Source organism: Prionailurus bengalensis, chromosome C1, assembly GCF_016509475.1.
Source record: "Prionailurus bengalensis isolate Pbe53 chromosome C1, Fcat_Pben_1.1_paternal_pri, whole genome shotgun sequence".
Classification (NCBI taxonomy): Eukaryota; Metazoa; Chordata; class Mammalia; order Carnivora; family Felidae; genus Prionailurus; species Prionailurus bengalensis.
Genome location: NC_057345.1, coordinates 156,614,366 through 156,630,478, shown reverse-complemented (window position 1 = coordinate 156,630,478; position 16,113 = coordinate 156,614,366). Strand labels below are relative to the sequence as shown.

At 37.1% G+C, this 16,113-nt stretch overlaps 1 pseudogene; it reads right to left on the bottom strand.

Moving 5' to 3' along the window:
- Positions 1-5,671: 5,671 nt before the first annotated feature.
- Positions 5,672-6,118, bottom strand: LOC122479693 (annotated as a pseudogene).
- Positions 6,119-16,113: the final 9,995 nt, after the last annotated feature.

Sequence of the window (16,113 nt, the reverse complement as noted above, 5' to 3'; positions counted from 1 at the left end):
GTCCGACTTCAGCCAGGTCACGATCTCGCGGTCCGTGAGTTCGAGCCCCGCGTCAGGCTCTGGGCTGATGGCTCAGAGCCTGGAGACTGTTTCCGATTCTGTGTCTCCCTCTCTCTCTGCCCCTTCCCCGTTCATGCTCTGTCTCTCTCTGTCTCAAAAATAAATAAAACATTGAAAAAAAAAATTTTTAAGGCTGTAACAAGAGATGAAGAAGGGCATTATATAATAATCACAGGGTCTATCCATCAGGAAGAGCTAACAATTATAAATGTCTATGCGCCAAATACAGGAGCCCACAAATATATAAAACAATTACTCACAAACATAAGCAACCGTATTGATAAAAATGTAGTAATTGCAGGGGACTTTAACACTCCACTTACAGAAATGGGTAGATCATCTAGACACACGGTCAATAAAGAAACAAGGGCCCTGAATGAGACATTGGATCAGATGGACTTGATAGATATATTTAGAACTCTGCATTCCAAAGCAACAGAATATACTTTCTTCTCGAGTGCACATGGAACATTCTCCAAGATAGATCACACACTGGGTCACAAAACAGCCCTTCATAAGTATACAAGAATTGAAATCATACCATGCATACTTTCAGACCACAAAGCTATGAAGTTTGAAATCAACCACAGGAAAAAGTCTGGAAAACCTCCAAAAGCATGGAGGTTAAAGAACACCCTACTAAAGAATGAATGGGTCAACCAGGCAATTAGAGAAGAAATTAAAAAATGGATGGAAACAAATGAAAATGAAAATACAACAATCCAAATGCTTTGGGATGCAGCGAAGGCAGTCCTGAGAGGAAAATACATTGCAATGCAGGCCTATCTCAAGAAACAAGAAAAATCCCAAGTACAAAATCTAACAGCACACCTAAAGGAAATAGAAGCAGAACAGCAAAGGCAGCCTAAACCCAGCAGAAGAAGAGAAATAATAAAGATCAGAGCAGAAATAAATAATATAGAATCTAAAAAAACTGTAGAGCAGATCAACGAAACCAAGAGTTGGTTTTTTGAAAAAATAAACAAAATTGACAAACCTCTAGCCAGGCTTCTCAAAAAGAAAAGGGAGATGACCCAAATAGATAAAATCATGAATGAAAATGGAATTATTACAACCAATCCCTCAGAGATACAAACAATTATCAGGGAATACTATGAAAAATTATATGCCAACAAACTGGACAACCTGGAAGAAATGGACAAATTCCTGAACACCCACACTCTTCCAAAACTCAATCAGGAGGAAGTAGAAAGCTTGAACAGACCCATAACCAGCGAAGCAATTGAATCGGTTATCAAAAATCTCCCAACAAATAAGAGTCCAGGACCAGATGGCTTCCCAGGGGAGTTTTACCAGACGTTTCAAGCAGAGATAATACCTATCCTTCTCAAGCTATTCCAAGAAATAGAAAGGGAAGGAAAACTCCCAGACTCATTCTATGAAGCCAGTATTACTTTGATTCCTAAACCAGACAGAGACCCAGTAAAAAAAGAGAACTACAGGCCAATATCCCTGATGAATATGGATGCAAAAATTCTCAATAAGATACTAGCAAATCGAATTCAACGGCATATAAAAAGAATTATTCACCATGATCAAGTGGGATTCATTCCTGGGATGCAGGGCTGGTTCAACATTCGCAAATCAATCAACGTGATACATCACATTAATAAAAGACAAGAATCATATGACCCTGTCAATCGATGCAGAAAAGGCCTTTGACAAAATCCAGCACTCTTTCTTAATAAAAACCCTTGAGAAAGTCGGGATAGAAGGAACATACTTAAAGATCATAAAAGCCATTTATGAAAAGCCCACAGCTAACATCATCCTCAACGGGGAAAAACTGAAAGCTTTTTCCCTGAGATCAGGAACACGACAAGGATGCCCACTCTCACCGCTGCTGTTTAACATAGTGCTGGAAGTTCTAGCATCAGCAATCAGACAACAAAAGGAAATCAAAGGCATCAAAATTGGCAAAGATGAAGTCAAGCTTTCGCTTTTTGCAGATGACATGATATTATACATGGAAAATCCGATAGACTCCACCAAAAGTCTGCTAGAACTGATACAGGAATTCAGCAAAGTTGCAGGATACAAAATCAATGTACAGAAATCAGTTGCATTCTTATACACTAACAATGAAGCAACAGAAAGACAAATAAAGAAACTGATCCCATTCACAATTGCACCAAGAAGCATAAAATACCTAGGAATAAATCTAACCAAAGATGTAAAGGATCTGTATGCTGAAAACTATAGAAAGCTTATGAAGGAAATTGAAGAAGATTTAAAGAAATGGAAAGACATTCCCTGCTCATGGATTGGAAAAATAAATATTGTCAAAATGTCAATACTACCCAAAGCTCTCTACACATTCAATGCAATCCCAATCAAAATTGCACCAGCATTCTTCTCGAAACTAGAACAAGCAATCCTAAAATTCATATGGAACCACAAAAGGCCCTGAATAGCCAAAGGAATTTTGAAGAAGAAGACCAAAGCAGGAGGCATCACAATCCCAGACTTTAGCCTCTACTACAAAGCTGTCATCATCAAGACAGCATGGTATTGGCACAAAAACAGACACATAGACCAATGGAATAGAATAGAAACCCCAGAACTAGACCCACAAACGTATGGCCAACTCATCTTTGACAAAGCAGGAAAGAACATCCAATGGAAAAAAGACAGCCTCTTTAACAAATGGTGCTGGGAGAACTGGACAGCAACATGCAGAAGGTTGAAACTAGACCACTTTCTCACACTATTCACAAAAATAAACTCAAAATGGATAAAGGACCTAAATGTGAGACAGGAAACCATCAAAACCCTAGAGGAGAAAGCAGGAAAAGACCTCTCTGAGCTCAGCCGTAGCAATCTCTTACCCGACACATCCCCAAAGGCAAGGGAATTAAAAGCAAAAGTGAATTACTGGGACCTTATGAAGATAAAAAGCTTCTGCACAGCAAAGGAAACAACCAACAAAATTAAAAGGCAACCAACGGAATGGGAAAAGATATTCGCAAATGACATATCAGACAAAGGGCTAGTATCCAAAATCTATAAAGAACTCACCAAACTCCACACCCGAAAAACAAATAACCCAGTGAAGAAATGGGCAGAAAACATGAATAGACACTTCTCTAAAGAAGACATCCGGATGGCCAACAGGCACATGAAAAGATGTTCAACGTCGCTCCTTATCAGGGAAATACAAATCAAAACCACACTCAGGTATCACCTCACGCCAGTCAGAGTGGCCAAAATGAACAAGTCAGGAGACTATAGATGCTGGAGAGGATGTGGAGAAACGGGAACCCTCTTGCACTGTTGGTGGGAATGCAAATTGGTGCAGCCGCTCTGGAAAGCAGTGTGGAGGTTCCTCAGAAAATTAAAAATAGACCTACCCTATGACCCAGCAGTAGCACTGCTAGGAATTTACCCAAGGGATACAGGAGCACAGATGCATAGGGCCACTTGTACCCCAATGTTTATAGCAGCACTCCCAACAATAGCCAAATTATAGAAAGAGCCTAAATGTCCATCAACTGATGAATGGATAAAGAAATTGTGGTTTATATACACAATGGAGTACTACGTGGCAATGAGAAAGAATGAAATATGGCCCTTTGTAGCAACGTGGATGGAACTGGAGAGTGTGATGCTAAGTGAAATAAGCCATACAGAGAAAGACAGATACCATATGTGTTCACTCTTATGTGGATCCTGAGAAACTTAACAGAAACCCATGGGGGAGGGGAAGGAAAAAAAAAAAAGAGGTTAGAGTGAGAGAGATCCAAAGCAAAAGAGACTCTTAAAAACTGAAAACAAACTGAGGGTGATGGGGGGGGTGGGAGGGAGGAGAGGGTGGGTGATGGGTATTGAGGAGGGCACCTTTTGGGATGAGCACTGGGTGTTGTGTGGAAACCAATTTGACAATAAACTTCATATATTGAAAAAGAAAAAAGAAAATAGGATAGACACAGTGGCAGTTGGGACCCAGGAGATAACAGATAGAGACAGCTGGTAAGAGTGGTTATGTAATCAAGAAAGAGATTAAGATTAATTAAAGAATAATTGCAAGGAAATTCACCTGTAATATAACAAATCACCAGCACACACTAAAAAAACAGTCATTTCTGGGATACTCATATTTATAACTCATTCAGCCCAAACCAATCCCAGAATATAGCCAGTCTAGGGTTGGATCTGAGTGGAACACAGGTTAACATAGGTAGTTATAAGAAAGATACTAGTAGGTCATAAAGAAAAAGAGTCTGAACTTATTACAGGGTTCTAAACTTATGGAGAGTTTTCTTTCAGTGGAACTTCTAGATATTTGCACTATAATGGGAGAGAACTTAATATCAAGAATTGTCTTATAATGTGCCAATCATGAGTGATACGTACTGTACATTACTAAATTCTTTGAAAATCAGTACTCTCTGAGTGTCATACATGAAAGCTTTGTAGAAATCAGGATATTGTAATTAATTTTGTGTGTCAACTTGACTGGGCCACTGAGCGCCAAGATGTTTGGTCAAACACTATTCTGGGTGTTTCTGTAAGGGTGTTTTTAGATGAGTTTAACATTTAAACTAATACACTAATTAAAAGCAGATTGCCCTTCCTAATATAGGTGGGCACCATCCAATCAATTGAAAGCCTGAACAGAACATAAAAGCTGACCTTTCCCCAAATAAAAGAGAATTCCTCCTGCCCAACTGCCTTCACACTAGGACATTGTTTCTTTCTGCCTTCAGATTCAAACTGAAATGTCTCTTTCTAGGTCTCAAGACTGCTAGCCTTTAGACCAATACTGTATCATCAGTTCTCCTGGTTCTCAGGCCTTCAGACTCAGACTGGAATTACCATTGGCTCCCCTGGGTTTCCAGCTTATTTATCATGTTAGTCAATTCCTATGATAAATCCCTTTCTATTTATATATAATTTTATTTGTTCTCTCTGTGGAAAACACTAATACAGAGAATAACAGTTAACCAGAATATATGACCCTGTTAGGTAGCTGTGTGCTAATTTTAAAAAAAGATAAAAGTTACAAACAATTCTTAGAAATACAGTGGCTTCCCTGGATGTGAGAGTTTGTCAGATTTCCTCATAATTTCGATGACCTTGACAGTTTTGAGGAGTTTTGGTCAGGTATATTGTAGTCTTCTGATAAGACGAGTTATGGGTTTGGGGGAGGCAGACCACAGAAGCCAAGAATCATTCTCATCACATCATAGTAAGAGTACACACTATCAATAAAATTTGTTGATATTGACCTTGATCATTTTGCTGAGGTAATGTTTGTTAAAATTCTCTACTGTGAAGTTACTCTTTCCCCATTTCCATACTGTACTCTTTGCAAGGAAGTCACTATTTGCAACCAACACTTAAGGAATAGGGATTTATTCTCCCCCCCCCCCTCAGGGTGTAGTATCTACATAAATTATTGGGAATTTTCTGCATGGAATATTTGTCTCTTTTCCCCCATTTATTTAGTCAGTCATTTATATCAGTAAGCATTCACAGATAGTTATTTATATTATTATTTTTAAGGTTATAGTGTTTATCAAGTTAAATTTCTAAAACTAGCAAGATAAAATATGAGTTGTTAGGACGCAGATCACACCCTAGGGAATATTTACCTGGTAATCCCAATGATACCACAAGCTAAATGATTCCCAGTGTTTCCCTTTTGCATACTTTCTTCATTTCCACCTTTGCCCAAGGCATCTCATATCTCATGGCCACCATTGTGTGGCTAGTGATGGAATGGTCTTCTGAGACTTCAATCACAGAATCTTCCATAGACACTTTGGCCATCCTTGCCAGCAGTCACACTGTCCAGGTCTCCAACATGGTCTCTTAAACTTTTGGCCCACTGTGTTTTTGGATAGAGAATTAAAGTGAGGACATACACTGGTATAGCCTTGAGTACTGTGTCTAAACTAATGGATGTGGAATCCGTGTTCACCTTCTGTCAATCCTGTAATGGTTCCTGATTTCTAGCAGGCCCACTTTCATTCTGCATGAAGTAGATGGTGCCCTCCACTGGGCACTGGCCCTTCAGCATGCACACGGCCTTCATCTCCGTGACTCCAAAGGATGTACTTCAGTCCAGGCTCCCAGGGCTGTGGAGGATGGCATAGAAGTCACCAGCCTCCACAGATATTTATTTTATAATTTGGATAATAATCCAATACCACTTAATTTATTTTGCTACCTTGTGACTTTTTTGTGTATTCTTTGCTTGTTCTTCGCATTTCCTTAATTTCTGGTATTACAAGATGCTCCAGGCCCTTCTTGTAAGGTTTTCTTGCCTCAGTCCTAAAATCACTAATTTCACCAAGGAGTCTTTAAATGCTATTTTATCTGATATTAATAGTGCTAGTCCCAGATTCTTTATGGTAGGGAGGGGAGAGGTGGTGGCATGGGATTTTATTGGTACCATATTAATTTTCTATGTTTTAAGTTTCACCCTTTCTAGGGTCATTAGGTTTAAGTGTATCTAATGAAAATAAAAATTAGGTAGATTTGTCTAATCTAATTGTAGAGTGTTTCTTTACCAGATGAAAATAATCAACTTTTATGTGTACATTTATTTCTATATCTTCACTTACCTGTAATTTTAATTTGCATTAATTCATATCTCCTTCTATATTTCATTATTTTCACTGAAGTAATTTTCTTTATTTCCTTTTCCCCACTCCTTGTGTAGATACTATATTTAAAGTTTTAGTGGTTACCCTCAAATCGTTCACAGGTATACTTGTATTAATGAAGTCTATAATAAATAACGCTCTCATCTTTCTACATAATTAAAGAACATTAGCATAAATCATTTAGGTTTAATATTTCTATTTTCTACTTTTCATATTATGTTCTCTTATATTTAAATTTTATTTATTTTCAAAATTTGGGTTGGATTGGCAGTAATTTCTTGTTCTTTTAAAAATTGGGGGCATGCTAGTAGTGACCGCCTTGACAATAACAACCACAAATCCTATTGAAACCATAATTTGAGAATTTATGGTTTGAATAGGAAGGGTTTGAATTAAGGTTTGAAGTAATGTAGATTGGAATGGAAGAAAAAATTTAAAGCACATACATGCACATACATGTATCATGAATATGAAAAAGTACACTCACTGGAAAGATGCAAGCAGTTTGAATAATCAACCACCATATTACTAGCAAGTGAAGAATTTTTTTCCTTAAATGTAATAATCAAAACTATTATTCATGCTATCTTTATCTTAATATCAATCATTCTGCCAAAGAAATAAATAGGTGTGATTTATTTTTTTGAAGGACTGAAACTAAAGTGGGTCTCAAGATGATGTAAACTATTTCTACAGATACAGAAGATGTTTAGTTGTACATGTGGAAAATGTACACCTTTGGCATAGGAAAATTTGAAATTCTTCCCTTTCGAAAGACACAGGTGCCTGATAGCTTTTTACCAGCTCTTTAGAAACAATCAGAGGAATGGGAGAAAAATAAAACTATAGAAGTGAAAAAAGAGTATGAGAATTACATAATGCTGCCAACCAGCCTTAAATTTTCAGCTTGGCAAACAACTTGATTATTGACTAAGGTTAGCAGAAACGAAAAACATATTTGAAGACTCAAGTCAGGAAGATAAATATGTTATATCCATCTGGCAGGCAAGCAGTGTTTTCCCGTGGAATAGGGGAACCATCTCTAGAGAGAAGATTGGGTTTAGTCAGAGTTATATAACCCAACTGCAGAGATTTAAAGAGAAGGAAATAGAATTGAGAAAATCTCTCTGCAATTATTTTACAGGCCACTAATTTTAATCTCATATTGGAAAAGTTTATTCAAAAAAATAAATTTAAAAAATGACAGGAAAAACAAGCACAAATTTTAACAATACCTTTTGTGGTGAACAGACTACCTATGATCTTACAACCACATCTTTGTGTAATTCCTGTATGGTGGGCCAGTACCTATGGCTTGCTTCTAACCAAATGGATGCAAAAACGTAATGAGTGCTGCAATCTTTGTGCCACTATCTCTATCTCCATCTTTCCCTAGCTTAGAAGAAGCAAGCTGCCATAAATCATACAGTTGCAAGGCAATGAAAACAACTTGAGAGAGCTTAGAAGCAGACTGCCCCACTCGAGTCTCGAGATAGGAACACTGCACTGGCTAACACCTTGACTGCAGTCTTGCAGAGAACCTCACTAAGCCATGTGTATACTCCTGAGCCATGAAAACCATAAGATAGTAAGTATATTTGTTTAAAGCTTCCATGTTTGTGGTAATTTTGTTATTTAGCAATATAAAAATAATAAACCTACTTACATAACTTACATTAAGTTATTTGTTTATTCATTCAGTACATGCTTAGGCACTGGGCTGAGTCCAGTGCTAAACCAAGGTTTCAGCTTAACGGGTCAGACTCACTATGTTGTGCAATAATTTGGGGGAAATACAGGATTCTGTTGGAGTTACAGAAGGCTTTCTGGGGGAAAAAAGGATATCTATATAAAATTTGAAGTATAAATTTTCTAGGTGAAAAGAATATGAAACGAAGAATGTTTCAGAAAGAGACAATTCATGCAATGCTCAGGATGACACTGAAAATAGATCAGCCTAGCAGTTTAGATGTGTGTGTGTGCGCGCACACGCGTGTGTGTGTGTGTATGTGTGTGTGTGTGTGTGTGTGTGTGTGTGTTTAGCAGAGGTGGGAGGCAGCTAAAGACTGAAAAAAGAAGTACATTTATGTGGGTTTTTTCTTGTAAATCATGTTAGAGTTTGGGCTGTATCCTAATAAACTGCTATTTTCCTTTAGGTGTGTGTAGCTATTTTCTCTTCACTTATTAAAGTTTCTGGATTTGAAAGAGCAGTGTGTGTGTGTGTGTGTGTGTGTGTGTGTGTGTGTGTGTGTGTATTATCATTCTGGCCTCAGTTCATTCCATCTCCAACTTTCTTATATGAAGTAAATACTGTGATAGAGGTTGGAGTAAATGATGAAGACAGCATTGCAGAACTTGCCTCTAATATCAGGGCTGTTTGGAACAGCCATGGGAGCTTAAGTATTAAGAACTCCAGAAGATTTCAGTCACATAGAGCAATGTTTTTCAAACACCAGTATGCATAAGAATTACCCAACGATCTTTTTTAAAGTGCAGGTTCCAATTCAGTAAGTCTGGGAAGGGCTTCAGATTCTGAATTTCTAACAGGATCTCAGGTGATGGTGATGCTGCCTGTCTAAAGAGCACTTTGCAATAACAGAAATAAATCATAATGTAAATTGTAATTTACATATAACATAAATCATAAAGAGTCCTCTGGACATGGTTAGTGGCATGGCTTACTAGTAGAGCAGCTGGAGCCTCATGACTCAGAAGTCTCAGGTGAGGTTAGAGCGATGTGATAAAACTCAATTAATTATGGAGATTTTTTTTAAATATGAAAGGATGTCTTTGAGCTCTTTTGAATAAAAAGTTTTATCATGCCCAATTCCACTTCCTTAGGTAATGTACTGTGATTAAAATAGAGTTTAGGGCTTTGTATTTCATATCTGTTCAGTATTGAGCCACTACCAGCCCTGAAATCCCAAGCAGAGCTCTATGACGGGAAAATTGAGTTGTAGTTGAGTTTGTGAAGACATTGAAAAGAAACGTTATCCCTGTGATGAAAAAGGAAACTGTATATCCCTAGTATCTCCTCCTATACAATCTAAGGGCACGTGCCTTTCTGCTACTGCCCCTCACAACTCCTGCCCAAAGGTGACCTGGGTTCTCAGATCAGCGCGACCATCAGACAGCCCCATACTCCCAAAGTCACTCTCCAGACTCATTTTCCCACTGTCTTATGGCCTTATTCTCTATTAAGGCTAGCTTGATGAATGAAAATACCATTCAACAAATCATCGTGATACTTCTTGGCAAAGCTTGGTTTCACTAGAGAGTGTTCCGAGGTGTAAATCTGCATACAAGAAATTCACTGGAAAGTGCTATTGAGATCGACAGCTGTGGGGGTGTAAAGACAACAAGACTGAGGTAAGGAAAAGGTTTGGCTGGGATGCAGTCACAACAGAGGCCTCAGCTGATGCCTTGGGGAGGTATGGCACTGAGATGGTCCCAAAGGGTTGCTTCAAATTGAGGCAAAAGGGCCAGCTTGTTATACGCCCACATAAAATAGTCATTGTATTTAGACAGCCACAGGAAAAGGGGCATGTTATTAGGTGATGCAGCACTTTTCCACCCAGAACAAACATCAGGAGGGAATACTCAGCTGCCAGCCATCAGCAGTTAACATTACCAGCATCAGGGGGAAAAGATACTCTGTTCCTGAAGCAGGGGTTATATAAACTTCACAAGGGAGCATCTACTATGACCCCTTCCATAAATAACTTGTGTTTTAAGAGCCTAAAATGCCTTAACACAAGAACACAAGAAAGCAAGTAATGCAGCCACTTCATGCTCTATTATAGTAGTTTGAGGTATGCAAGTTTCTCATACCATCCAGGTCAATGCTTCTAAACTTACCTTAGTGAGAGACCAGGGTTTTTTTCCCCCCCTGTTATTTCAAATTTGTCATAAACAGGTACATAGTCTTATCACACATGCCCAGAACACAGCTTGCACCAGGGGAGTTGAACAGCATCTGAAATATACCCTATATAACTCTTCAACCAGATATGTACACTAATTGCAAACTTAAGTGTAAAGTTTGTAAAACTTTACATTTTCGTATTTATCAGTGACTTGAACAATTTCACTGAGGAGCACTGGTTTTGTGTGCTATTCAGATGCACACTTCAGTTTGTGAAACCCTGTTTTAGGTAGTCACCTGGTTCTTGTCTTTAAAGGAGTCAAAAAACAATCTAAAGAACAAACAACAACTACAATAAAACTACAGCAATACCATCGATTACTGTTCTGCCTAGGAAAATAGATATGTAAGATCTTTCTCATTTCTTACCTCGGTTTTAAGGCTCAAGTGAATTGAAGTTCCCTTGCTTTTAAGTCCAAGCTTTTTTCTAGGTTATTTTAACCTCAATCTCTATCAGGAGAGGACATGTGTCAGTCAATGCCCCTGTTTCATGCAGGTAATATTCCTTTAGCTGCTTTTAAATTTTTAGTCCCTTTCATACTTACAGGACATTTCAGACCCACACTATGTTGTTTCTGAATCAAACACTGACAGAAAAGGTCTGTTTTCAAAGCTTATTCCTGCTGAATTTGAGTCAGTCTCCTGTCACAGTGTCATTCTAAAGTTTAAGCTGCTGTGAGTTCAAAAAATGTGAAAAAAAGAGCTAGACAGGATCCTTATATGTGTAGTGCAGCTCCTATCAGGTCTTCTGAATACCAGAACTGCTTTGACAATCCACTTGGACTTGAGCTGAGAGGCAATATTGTTCTTACATGCTGGGAAGCAGGTGCCTACTGTAGGCAGAACTTCTTATAAGGTACAGCTTTTACTTTTACCATTAGATTCTAAAAATAGTATGTCCTTTATCGACATTCTTCTACTGCCTCCTATCCACAAACACAAAGAAAATACAATTCCATTTCTGCTTTGAACTCTGATCATCATAATAACCAAAGCAGAGCTTCCATAATAACTAACTCAATGACCTTGGAAATATAACCTTCTAGATTAGGAAAAAAAGATTCCTGGAAATTCCCACCCTGTCAAAACCCAGACCAGGAGGAATGGCTTCTGATGGAAAATAAGTAATATGTCCACCTTGATAACAAATAGCGATCCCCTAAATTGGGAGGGGAGTAGCAGCAGGCCTGCACTATATATGTAAGGTGGTTAAACATATTCTTATATCATGAACTAGTGATCATTATTATTGTGGCTTCTTAAACATTTAAATAGAATAGATTTTAATTTTTTTACATAACTTATTGACAGATTGGTTTCCATACAACACCCAGTGCTCATCCCAACAAGTGTCCATCAATGCCCATCACCCACTTTCCCCTCCCCCAACCCCATCAACCCTCAGTTTGTTCTCAGTATCCAAGAGTCTCTTATGGTTTGTCTCCCTCCCTCTCCGTAACTTTTTGCCCCCTTCCCTTCCTCCATGGTTTTCTGTTAAATTTTTCAAGATCCACATATGAGTGAAAACATATGGTATCTGTCTTTCTCTGACTTATTTCACTTAGCATAATACCTTCCAGTTCCATCCACATTGCTGCAAATGGCCAGATTTCATTCTTTCTCATTGCCAACTAGTATTCCATTCTATATATAAGCCACATCTTCTTCATACATTCGTCAATTGATGGACATTTAGCTCTTTCCACAATTTGGCTATTGTTGAAAGTGCTGCTATAAACATTGGGGTACATGTGCCCCTATGCATCAGCACTCCTGTATCCCTTGGGTAAATTCCTAGTAGTGCTATTGCTGGGTCATAGGGTAGTTCTATTTTTAATTTTTTGAGGAACCTCCACACTCTTTTCCAGAGCTACCACACCAGTTTGCATTCCCACCAATAGCGCAAGAGGGTTCCCGTTGAACATAATTTAATCTTGGAAAAAAAAAAAGGTGTTAAAAATCAACTAAAAAAATTTGATTTCAAAAATTTGATCTCAAATTATATCATTATAATCACTGTACGAGCTTTTACCATGTGCCAATTACTATTCAAAGTGTTTAAAATTTAACTCATCTAAGCTTCCTAATAAACCTATGATATAGGTAGATATAGACACTATTAGCATATATATTATAAAACACGCATATATATCACATTAGAAAAAAGTGTTACTGAGAACTATATTGATTTCCTATTTAAAAAACTTAGATGATTAAGCTATTCAGCATTAAAATAAGAATTGCCTTATATTGAGGAAACTTGAAAGAAAAAGGAGTATCTTTTAAGCCAATGTCACAGTGTAAGATGCACTGATGGCATTTGCTATGGCTTCAGCACCAGCCAAACAGCAACATATGATGAATTTTGTTCAAATTCTACACATACATGGTCATAGGCTTTCTTTTTTAAATTTTTTTTTACTGTTTATTTATTTTTGAGACAGAGCTAGAGACAGAGTGTAAGTGGGAGAGGGGCAGAGAGAGAGGCAGACACAGAATCCGAAGCAGGCTCCAGGCTCTGAGCTGTTAGCACAGAGCCTGTTGTGGGACTTGAACTCACAAACAGTGAGATCATGACCTGAGCCAAAGTCAGATGCTTAGCCTACTGAGCCACCCAGGCTCCTCCAGTCTTAGGCTTTCTAAGGAAAAACATCTTTAAGTGGCATGCTGTGAGCTTCTCACTGTAACTTTCAGAAAGGCTTGGAAAATTTTAGCAAACCAATGTTATGAGTTTTTTTTAAGTTGATTAAAGAAATATTCACTTGAATTTCTAGAATACATAACCATACTATTGGAATTACTGATATAGATTTTTTCATTGCATATATAGACCAAGGTAAAAAATAACAGGTATCTGAAGTGTAGAGGAGAGAATATAATGACCCCTTTTTGACCTCTCCTTTCATTCTTCTCTCTTTGGTCTCCTCTTCTTCTGTCCTATATCTAAGTAATTCCCAATAAATCCACCCGTAAGAACTCAATTTCAGACTTTAGAGAGCAGTGTATAGCTTCATTCTATAGTGATCAAAAATGAGCAAGGTAGAGCTTCATTTTCAATCCACTTGACCTAATTTTTTTTCAGATTTATAGTGTCAAAGTATTTCTGGAATCACACTCCGATGCTGAAACTCCAGGGCTGATACAGTTCTTTTTTCTTCTTATGCGTGCTCAGCACCATCTGAAGAAGCAGGGATCCTGATGTGCTTCCCTCAGGAACGCCACAGTTACTGCAACTAACCTTATGGAGAAGCCTCAGATTCAAGAGTGAATTGAACTGAAGCACCATCCACTGGAAGGCGATTGAGTTATACCACTGCACAGAATTCTTTATCAGAAAAATATGATAAGACAAGGAATAAAAAAATCTAATTGCTTCTATATTTACTTCAAAGATTGCACCTGACACTCCTACTCATCTTTAGAAATGTGCAATAGAAAGGCAGTAAAATATAGCAGTGATTTTCAGACTGAAAACCACCTCTAGAAATGGATTTACTTGGCTATGTTGTTACATGTGGCTCTACTGGCTGAATGGATTTGCTGATTTAATTATGATTTGTTTCCCTGATCAATCAATGGGTGCTTATTAATCTTTGGGCTAGTCAAGGTACTCTGATGAATACAAAAGCCAATAAAATGGAACTATAATACCATTATTATTAGGTGCTAAATTACATGGTAGGTGTGTAAAGCATGAGAGAATAAAGAAATTATACATGTAATGATGAATTCATTGAGGAATTAGTATTTGGGTTAGTCCTTAGAAACAGTTTATTAAACAAAGGTAAAGGGAAGAGAGAGGTATAAGAATATTGAACAAGTTACAGAATCAAATATTTGTGAACTAGAATCTAAACTTCTAATTCTAAAATCAGAAGATTTTCATATTCTAAAATTTAAATTAAATTCTGAATCTCAACTTGGGAGTTATGCTCCCTCTAGCTGAAAAATATGAGAGACTGAGTTAAATAAAGTTTGTACATATCACGATGTCCATTTGAGACCCTTTAGAAAACTTTTATTAAACATCTACATTGTTATATATATATGTATTTGAGCATGGCGTGTCCATGCATGTAGGGAGGGAGAGAAATTCATTTTAACATACCCATAAATTGTTCTTAGAGCTAGAATAAAAACAAAGTACACAGAAGTTTATATATATGATTGTATAATATAAATTTTTTTACATACACGCACATATACACGTTTGCATATATAGAAACATGTTTCAGGAAAAATAAAAAAAAAAAAACCAGCAAACCTAAAACCCTGATAATACCATTATTTTCAGGAAGAGATACTAGTAACCATAGGAATGGAATAATAGATTTCCAATTTTATACTCTTTGCACTATTTGCTTTTGGTGATACGTTCATATATTGCTTTTATAATTAAAAACCTAGTATAAAATTAGATACTAACATTTGCACAATAACAAAAACATACAAAAATATGTTGATTTTAAAGATCACATGATATGCACTTTAAAGTATAAGTGGAAATCATTTTAAGTTAATTTCCTTGCAATTTGAAAATGATCCAGTCATCAGAGTTCCAAAATGATCTAGCTGAGAATCTTCCTCATCCCTGTTTAATTCTTCCTTCTCTGGGAACATTTGCCACATAGCTATGACTGATGGCAATGCAACTTCTACACTTCAGTAGGAAGGAATGATTTCCATTTGCTTTCTCTTATGATTATGAGCTCCTGGAGAGTTACAAACTGCAGAATGAAGGGGCAGTATTCTGTCTGACAGGAGTTAGTAGGAATAAGCTGTCATTCTTTAGAAGGAATTCAGTAAATATTTCTTTAAAGCAGCTTCTCTAATAACTTACACAGTGGTGGAAAGCAACATGAAACCTCAACTTATTGCTACCCTTCAACCAAGTGACAATAAGTCTGACAGTTAAAGATAGGCCTCCCTGACTAGACCAGAGAATTAAAGAAATTGTTCATTGATTTCCTCTATTCTATTCTACAGAAGGCTTGAACTCCCTATTTATATATATCATCTGGAGACCATTCAATGTGCAAAAGCGTTTTGATAAATTTTAAGTTTATAAATATTACTTTACTTTCCAGTATCCTTTTCATTTTCTCCCTCCACCATAATACTGGACAATGTGAATATTTTTTTGAGGTTAAAGCAAGTTATAAATTTATGGGACTGACCAGTGCCCAGAAATTGGGACATCTTTCATAAAAGTCAAACTCAAGGAGAGAGATCAACAAATTAAAATAGTGAAATATGACCTGAATGATGCAAATTATAATAAATCACAGTTGGACTTACACAAAAGGACAATATAAACTATTTGAAAGGATGGCTCATTTTCCCAATTTTCATCAAAATAAAATAAAAGCCTGTAGACATTTAACTTCCTTCTCTTAATTACAAGGGACTGGAGTAAAAAACGTGTAACATATTCTGTCATTCTGATCTGAGCAAATATAAGGAATTGATTCCCCTGCTTCTAATTATTGGTTGACA